Genomic DNA, 9,459 nt, shown 5'->3' with positions numbered 1-9,459 from the left:
GTTGGGGACATAACAGTTTGCTGCTTTAATTTTGGACACCAGTGTACGTTTTACATTCTTTAAATTGGGATACTGAAATAATCATCTTACCTGTAAAATCATTGCTCATATCACTTGTTTTCATATTTTCAGTTTTCTCGGTGGTGCACTTACTATTTTCATCATTGGTGGATTCTTTACTATCTTTGCCTAGTACTGAGACTGTACTATTTGGCTTTAATTTTCCATAATTTATTTTATTACTTGATTGGATACTACAAGAAACTTCATTCTTACAAACACCATCATTCTTGTTCTCATACATTATATCATTAGAACCTCCTTTTTGTTCACTGATTTGTTTGTTTCTACTCTTTAGAACTCTCCTTTCTGAATTTCTAAAATGAATTGGGTTTTCAAATTTATTATTTAGACAGTTATTGCCATCTAAAGAATCACTATTCACATCTTTGTCTGAGCCAGGTAGAGATGACTGTCATTCTTTTTTACTTTTCTTTACATTTCTGTCAACTAATTCTTTCTTTTGTTTTGAGTTGACTGCATTTCTTATGCTTTTTGGTGATACTGCCCCTGGATTGTTCAACATCTCACATTTTTTCTTGTCATCTGCACTTTGTACTCTGTTGCTTTTCACAGCCTGTAAAAATAATTAAATAATTAAAAAATGCAAATCAACTGCATTCAAACATAAATCAGTCGCCTACATTACATCATCACAAATAATGATACATACAAAACATTTTAAAATAAATTAAAAATACAGACGGGGAAAGCTTTTAGTTCAATAATTTGTTAATAACTACGGGTGACGACAATCTACTATCACACAGATGGTGTGTTAAGGAGCATACAGATACATAATAGCTACAGACACTACTAAAGCTGGAGCAATCAAAAATGGTGACCGCCATCGTACACAGCCCCAATTTCTGTTACAAATGTCCTCTGCCTACTTCTACCCTCTTGTTCCATTCACTTTTTGCTCATTTATCCCATCAGATCCCACTGATATTCTAGTTGAGAGATACATTCAGACCTTTCACATGTGTGTAAATAGGAAATACATTTCTCCACATTCTGCATGTCCGCACTCTTGCACCAAGCATGTAACAGTCATGCATAAAATCATGTATTACCTGCCCTTTGCATGATTACAAATATTTACAGAGACAAGGAAGATGACTTTAAAAAACTGTAAGATCATTCAGTCATTTGATAAACTGATGCACTGGATAAATGGAACGAAATGTGAAGGCACAGTGATGTGGTAGGCTATTCATCCAGTAGAAATGTCATCGGTTATTTGAGAGATGAAAGAGGAATGAAAAGGTGGGTGAGTATCATGGTGAATTAATAACCACTACTCCACTACAGCCAGTCCATCCGTTTTGTGGCATTCATATCCTAACAAGTCAGTGCAGAGTGTAAATCTCATTTCAAGCTACTTTTATTATTTTAGGACTTGTTGTCATCAAACCCCATGTTATTTTGCTAATTAGTGTACTATGCAGCATATAGTCCATTACAAGAGTGAAAAACTTTGTGCATGTTCACATTTTGTTATGATTGTCAGCCAACAACATGCTTCTCCTTTCACAATAGCAGGGGCTGGCATTGAACTAGCACTAAACAGATTCACTGATTAAATTTTTTCATGTCATTTTGAGCTCACTTTTTTGGTTTTTCTATACAATTTCCTTCCAGGGATAATTTTCTGGATTCAACACTTTATATTATTAATAATACATAAAAACAATCTGTGAGTGTTCATGTTTCCCACTCACTGATACATTGTTGTCACTTCATTAGTTTTCCTACAGTTTCCTGCTTCACCTGACATAATTTTAAGTTTCTTTGTGACTACATAATTTGAGTGTTTACTGGGTGGGACTGAATAATTTTTTAACTCGTTGTTGTTTACGGTAGCTCTAAAATGCTATTTGTTTACAATACAAGACTTCATGTACACTCTCTCCCTTCTAGATCAAAAGTACACAATATCTTAACAATTTGTGAAGTTTTGGGCTGACTCATGTTGCAGATACTTTCTGTTTTACTAAAACAGTAATCTTATGGTTAACATAATATGTGATTAATTAATTTGGATTAGAATGGAATTTAAGTTTGTAGCACTCCTGAAACATTCTTTTTGAACATGATAACATCATAGATAAACATAAGTTAGAACATAATTATCAACAAAATATTCACCTACAACAGTCTGACAATACAGTTTATAGTTAATGTAGTCACTTAGCCCAAGATGTTAAAGCATTTTCGTCCAGACAGAATTCTTATTACTGATTTTTTGATAGGGAGGGAAAATGTGTGCATCTGAGGTTCAACATCAACAGGGATGCAGGAAAATATGGAATACACATTCTTACAGTGTTAGGAACTCCCATCAGAGAGCCTCGCTCCAGGCATATTCCAACTGGTAATTCAACAATTAAGTACAATTTTAATGTAGCATTTCCCAAAGTAAAGAGACAAGAAAGGCAGCAAGATTAAACACAGTGGATTACCAGTGAAACGCTAGAACAGGGAAGGAAGCTTCAGGATGTGAGATGAATGGGTAAAGCTGAAAACTATAAAATGTTAAAAAAGAAGTATAGAAAAACAATAAGAGAAGCCAAAGCAAGAGCAATTGACACCACTATAGTGAACTCAAAAAACAAGGCAAAGGCAGCTTGGAATGCAATCAATGCTGAAAGAAAGAAAAAAGATGGGTCAAACAAAGAGGAAGGTATTAGGTGAATTAAAATAGACAACACAGTGATCACAGATGGTATGGAAATGGCAAACATACTGAATAATAACTATATCAGTGTAGTAGAAAACTTAAAATTTGAAAGAAATAGTCAAAAACAGAAGGGTATTAAGGTACCAAAAAAGATCATGCAGGACTATGTTCTTAAGACCAGTCACGGAAGATGAATTGTGGAAAACTATACAGAAACTGAAGTCCAAGAAATCAGCTGGTGATGATGAAATATCAAATCATGTAATAAAGCTGGTATGTGAGGAGATAATAACACCACTGCTGAACATAGCAAACTGTTCTTTCAGAGATGCAATTTTTGCAGAAAACTGAAGATAACCAAGGTAGTGCCAGTGTACAAGAAAGGGTATAAGGATGATCCCAACAACTACAGACCAGTTTCACTGATATCAGGTTACTCAAAAATCCTAGAAATGCTTATGTATACCAGATTAGTTAACTATTTGGACAAACATAACATTCTCATACCATCACAACATGGTTTCAGAAAGGGTAAATCTACAGAATCAGCAATTGCCAGTCTAACAGAATACATTTTACAGTCCTTAGATGAGAAAAAGGTTGTCTCTGCAATGTTTCTGGATCTTTCAAAGGCATTTGACACCACAGACCATGAAATGCTGATACAAAAATTAAGCAACTATGGCATTTGGGGGCAACCAGGTGAATGGATAAAATCATACTTGTGCAACCACAAGCAGTATATATCATTAGGAAACTCATACCAATCAGAAACCAAATCCATCAAATATGGAGTGCCCCAGGGTTCGGTAATGGGGCCATTGTTATTTAATGTGTTTGTTAATGATATAGGTGTTGAGGAGGAAGAAAAGAAAATATTGTATGCTGATGACATGACAATACTAAATAGTGACCAAAATATGGAACAGCTTGAGAGAAGAGCATACATATCTGCAAATGTCACAGCTCAATGGCTGTTGGAAAATGAACTGGGTATAAATCTAAAAAAGACTATGTATGCAGTGTTTAAAAACAAGGAAAAGGCTGTAGACATGGATTTAGAGGTTGATGGAACACGGCTGGAAGAAGGAGAATCTGCTAGATTCTTAGGTTTTCTTGTGGATAATGAACTGAAATGGAAAAAACATATTAATAATGTCTGTAAGAAACTGAGCTCTGTCATATTCTTAATGATGCAGCTATCACAGTATTCAGACAAGAACATTCTGTGTACAGTGTACCATGGACTTTTCGAAGCATACTTACAGTATGGAGTGACTGTGTGGGGAAACTCAAACAAACAAGAGACAAAATGAGTGTTCACTTGACAAAAAAAAAAGCAATTAGGACCATTTTAAGAAGAAAGACCTCTGAAACGTGCAGAAACTGTTTCAAGAATTTAGGTATCTTAACTTTTTCATCATTTTATATATACAAAACAATAATGTACATCACAAAAGGTAGTGAGGACTGGATTACAAATGCTAGTGTACACACCCACAATACAAGAAGGAAGAACGAAGTACGGAGCATACCCCACCGACTGGCAATGCTAAAAAGGACCCCAGTACTCTGGTATCAGACTACTAAGAAGTCTGCCCAAAAACCTGCAAGATAGTGTACTTCACAAAGACTTTCCAAAGAAACTTAAAGACTATCTCATTGAAAAAGAGTTTTACAGTGTTGCAGAATACTTATGCCATTAAATTTGTATATATTGTTATTCATTATCAGTGATGTAAAAATGTAAGCTAAAGCTGTAGAAAACTAAGTGATAAAGAATGTTAATATTTTGACATGTCCTATATTATATGTACATTTACTGTACACAATGTAATGTTACAGGATCAAATAAAATTCAATTCAAAACCACCTGAGTGTACAAACAGTGTTTCCTCGGGAGAGAACTGGAAGCTACAGGAAAAGTTCAAAGCGGAGCCACATGGAGCTGGTGATTGGCCAAGGCGACACATTGTGAATTACACCAAATGCAAAAACCATTAACATACAGCGCACACCACTGGTCTGACAGACGCGACTAGCCTAATGACAGCAATGAGGAAGAGTGTCACACTCAGCATGGAGCCCTGAAGGACACTGTTCTCTTAAATCTGTGGGAAGCTGAGTGATATATCAACCCTGACATGAACAAACCAACAAAAAAAATCAATATGGAGCCCCCAAAATCACCTGTTATGGACAGTAAGTAAAATGTGATGATTCCAAGTGGTGTCCTACACCTTACGTACATAAAAAGAAGACTGCAATGAGGAGTTGGCATTAAAAAAAGCGTTTCTGACTGCTGCTTCCCATCTAATCAAATGGTCATTTGTGGATTGTCCCTTCCAGAAATTACACTGACAGGGGACAACGGAAAACTCAACAAAAACCATCGTGCTATAATCTTTTCAACCAATTTGCAGAGCATGTTGGTGAGGCTAATTGGCCAGTAGATGTTGATGGATGTGGGGTTTTGTCTGGTTAGAATTGGGAAGTTCACAGTCAGTGAAAGATTTTTATATGATTCTGAGTGGTGAGGGTGAACAATAGGGATATATCTTCAACTTTCCCATTATGCAGTCATAAGGTAGTTGGGTAAGAAGAGCTAGAGCTCACAGATGCTGATACAGAATGGGTTGCAAGGCGTTCAGCAAGAACTGACACCAGTTGTTAATCATTGGAGGCCCAGAAGACTATGGAGCTTGGTCTGTACACAGAGAATTAAGACATACATTCCCAAGGTGCATATATGGTGCTCCCAGCATTCCTCCTTGCTGTGCTTAATTAGACTGTGAGGCTTGTGTGCAGTCACTTCAAACTGATGAGTGTGGTCTCTGAATGATGTCACTTGAGACACGCAGTGCCCTTAAATGATCCTGAATTGTTGCTGCAGTGTCTTTGGTCAACCACTGCCCGGTGGCAGTAAGGGCCTGTAGAAATGGGAATAGCAGTTCCTGGAAAGCAGACGATAGGTTAGGACACGTCACTCAGAACATCATTGGTGCTATATGACAGAGAGGGCATGAAGTGGTAGCAGAAATATGCAAGTGCCAGTTGACCATTCAAAGATATCCAAATGGTACATGATCTGTTATGCTGACGAAGAAGTATCAGGAACTTTGGAAAGTGGCCACTACGATAAAAATCATTGTGTAGTGACCATTGCAGTGAATCCATGAGATTGGGGGGAAAGTCTGGACTAGAGCTATTCCATTAGAACACCCCTACCAGACAACATAGTACTTCCCTACGAGGGGAGAGGTGGTGGTGGTGGTGGTGGTGGTGGTGGTGGTGGTGGTGGTAGTGGTGGTGGTGGCAGCGGAGGGAGCACTTAAATGCCAACACAGGAGAAAAATGGGAGGGGGAGGGAGAGGAGTTGTGGGATTAAGTTGGTCACCTCAACGTAGGTAAGTGACCTGCCTGATACAGTTGACCATTCGAAGAGCTCAAAATGGTACATGATCTGTTATGCTGACAAAGAAGAGTTGCTGTTGCATCCAGTGTGGAAGCAAACAGGTACAAGCATTATGGTTGAGTGGCCTTGCACATGGGCAGGGCAATGTGCAAAAAGCACAAACAAAGGTGGGGATTGGTCAGTGGTCAGACATTGGAGAGTTGTGGTAGATGCATATGTGTGAACATGAGAGAGAGCCATTCTGTGTAACAGTTCCTATAGCATTTATTTAAATGTTAGTGGTATCAAGACTGAAGATAGCTGGGTTGGATCATAGGAAAATTGTCTCAGTTATGTAAATACTTGATTTGCAGGAATGTCTAACTGAACTGATGGTAAATTTGCATGTGCCAAACCAATGTGTAATGGTGTAGAAATGCACAAAGGAAAGCATTAACAATGGCTACCAGAATAGAGACATGAAGACATCATCCTGCCACCATGGCATCTCAATTTGTAACAAAAGAAGGAAAGTTATGAGACTTTTGTTAATAATTTTTATAATCTGAAAATTATTTCAAATCTATGCAGAAAACTACCAGTCAATAATTTCAATTTTTGATCAATTTAGTAGTAATATGGAACTAGTTATTGGAATTCTTGTAAAGTTATTTTGCCTTAAGCAGCATTCCTCTTTCTTAAAGTAAATTGAATTTAAATATCAGTATTACTATTCAAGTTTTCTTGTAGCACAGTATAAAGCAAAAAACTTGTCGTCTTATCCAATGTTACATTATGATGCTGTATGCTACTTTAGAGCAGCAGTATTAGTGCAAAGACAATAGGGTCACCTGTTTATAGGTCATTTGTTTAAAATTATCTGTCACTGAATTACAAAAGTTCTTGCAAAGAAATACTTAAAGTCAAAATAAATTCAGTTCATTTCAGTCAACAATATTATTCCATGAACCATGGACCTTGCTGTTGGTGTGGGAAGGCTTGTGTGCCTCAGCAATACAGATGGCCATACCATAGGTGCAACCACAATGGAGGGGTATCTGTTGAGAGGCCAGACAAATGTGTGGTTCCTGAAGAGGGGCAGCACCCTTTTCAGTAGTTGTAGGGGCAACAGTCTGGATGATGGACTGATCTGGCCTTGTAACACTAACCAAAACGGCCTTGCTGTGCTGGTACTGTGAATGGCTGAAAGCAAGGGGAAACTACGGCCGTAATTTTTTCCCGAGGGCATGCAGCTTTGCTGTATAGATAAATGATGATTGCGTCCTCTTGGGTAAAATATTCCGGAGGTAAAATAGTCCCCCATTCGGATCTCCGGGCGGGGACTACTCAGGAGGATGTCGTTATCAGGAGAAAGAAAACTGGCATTCTACGGATCGGAGCGTGGAATGTCAGATCCATTAATCGGGCAGGTAGGTTAGAAAATTTAAAAAGGGAAATGGATAGGTTAAAGTTAGATATAGTGGGAATTAGTGAAGTTTGGTGGCAGGAGGAACAAGACTTTTGGTCAGGTGAATACAGGGTTATAAATACAAAATCAAATAGGGGTAATGCGGGAGTAGGTTTAATAATGAATAAAGCAACAGGAATGCGGGTAAGCTACTACAAACAGCACAGCGAAGGCACTGTTGTCGCCAAGATAGACACGAAGCCCATGCCTACTACAGTAGTACAAGTTTATATGCCAACTAGCTCTGCAGATGATGAAGAAATTGATGAAATGTATGATGAGATAAAAGAAATTATTCAGGTAGTGAAGGGAGATGAAAATTTAATAGTCATGAGTTACTGGAATTCGAGAGTAGGAAAAGGAAGAGAAGGAAACATAGTAGGTGAATATGAATTGGGGTAAGAAATGAAAGAGGAAGCTGTCTGGTAGAATTGGTTCAAGAATCATAAAAGAAGGTTGTATAAATGGAAGAATCCTGGAGATACTAGAAGGTATCAGATAGATTATATAATGGTAAGACAGAGATTTAGGAACCAGGTTTTAAATTGGAAGACATTTCCAGGGACAGATGTGGACTCTGACCACAATCTATTCGTCATGAACTGCAGATTAAAACTGAAGAAACTGCAAAATGTTGGGATCTAAGGAGATGGGACCTGGATAAACTGACTAAACCAGAGCTTGTACGGAGTTTCAGGGAGAGCATAAGGAAGAAATTGACTGGAATGGGGGAAAGAAATACAGTAGGAGAAGAATGGGTAGCTATGAGGGATGAAATAGTGAAGGCAGCAGAGGATCAAGTAGGTAAAAAGACGAAGGCTAGTAGAAATCCTTGGGTAACAGAAGAAATATTGAATTTAATTGATGAAAGGAGAAAATACAAAAATGCAGTAAATGAAGCACGCAAAAAGGAATACAAACGTCTCAAAAATGAGATTGACAGGAAGTGCAAAATGGCTAAGCAGGGATGGCTAGAGGACAAATGTAAGGATGTAGAGGCTTATCTCATTAGGGGTAAGATAGATACTGCCTACAGGAAAATTAAAGAGGCCTTTGGAGAAAAGAGAGCCACTTGTATGAATATCAAGGGTTCAGATGGAGGCCCAGTTCTAAGCAAACAAGGAAAAGCAGAAAGGTGGAAGGAGTATATAGAGGGTCTATACAAGGGCAATGTACTTGAGGACAATATTATGGAAACGGAAGAGGTTGTAGATGAAAATGAAATGGGAGATATGATACTGCGTGAAGAGTTTGACAGAGCACTGAAAGACCTGAGTCGAAACAAGGCCCTGGGAGTAGATGACATTCCATTGGAACTACTGACAGCCTTAAGAGAGCCAGTCATGACAAAACTCTACCATCTGGTGAGCAAGATGTATGAGACAGGTGAAATATCCTCAGACTTCAAGAAGAATATAATAATTCCAATCCCAAAGAAAGCAGGTGTTGACAGATGTGAAAATTACCGAACTATCAGTTTAATAAGTCACAGCTGCAAAATACTAACACAAATTTTTTTCAGACGAATGGAAAAATTGGTAGAAGCTGACCTCGGGGAAGATCAGTTTGGATTCCATAGAAATGTTGGAACACGTGAGGCAATACTAACCCTATACGACGTATCTTAGAAAATAGATTAAGGAAAGGAAAACCTACGTTTCTAGCATTTGTAGACTTAGAGAAAGCTTTTGACAATGTTGACTGGAATACTCTCTTTCAAATTCTAAAGGTGGCAGAGGTAAAATACAGGGAACAAAAGGCTATTTACAATTTGTACAGAAACCAGATGGCAGTTATAAGAGCCGAGGTGCATGAAAGGGAAGCAGCATTTGGGAAGGGAGTGAGACAGGTTTG

General features: G+C 38.0%; 1 protein-coding gene across 1 annotated transcript in view; it reads right to left on the bottom strand.

The window, feature by feature from the left end:
- Positions 1-301: 301 nt before the first annotated feature.
- Positions 302-9,459, bottom strand: part of LOC124720293 — a 209,700-nt gene continuing 200,542 nt past the window's right edge. The window contains exon 9 of the mRNA XM_047245607.1: positions 302-637. The gene's annotated coding sequence lies outside the window, so the exon portion shown is untranslated. The remainder of the gene's footprint in view (positions 638-9,459) is intronic.

The sequence above is a fragment of the Schistocerca piceifrons genome, chromosome 11 (genome assembly GCF_021461385.2).
Source record: "Schistocerca piceifrons isolate TAMUIC-IGC-003096 chromosome 11, iqSchPice1.1, whole genome shotgun sequence".
In the NCBI taxonomy this organism is placed as follows: domain Eukaryota; kingdom Metazoa; phylum Arthropoda; class Insecta; order Orthoptera; family Acrididae; genus Schistocerca; species Schistocerca piceifrons.
The sequence above is the reverse complement of the archived record's forward strand: the minus strand, read 5'-3'. Positions and strand labels throughout refer to the sequence as shown.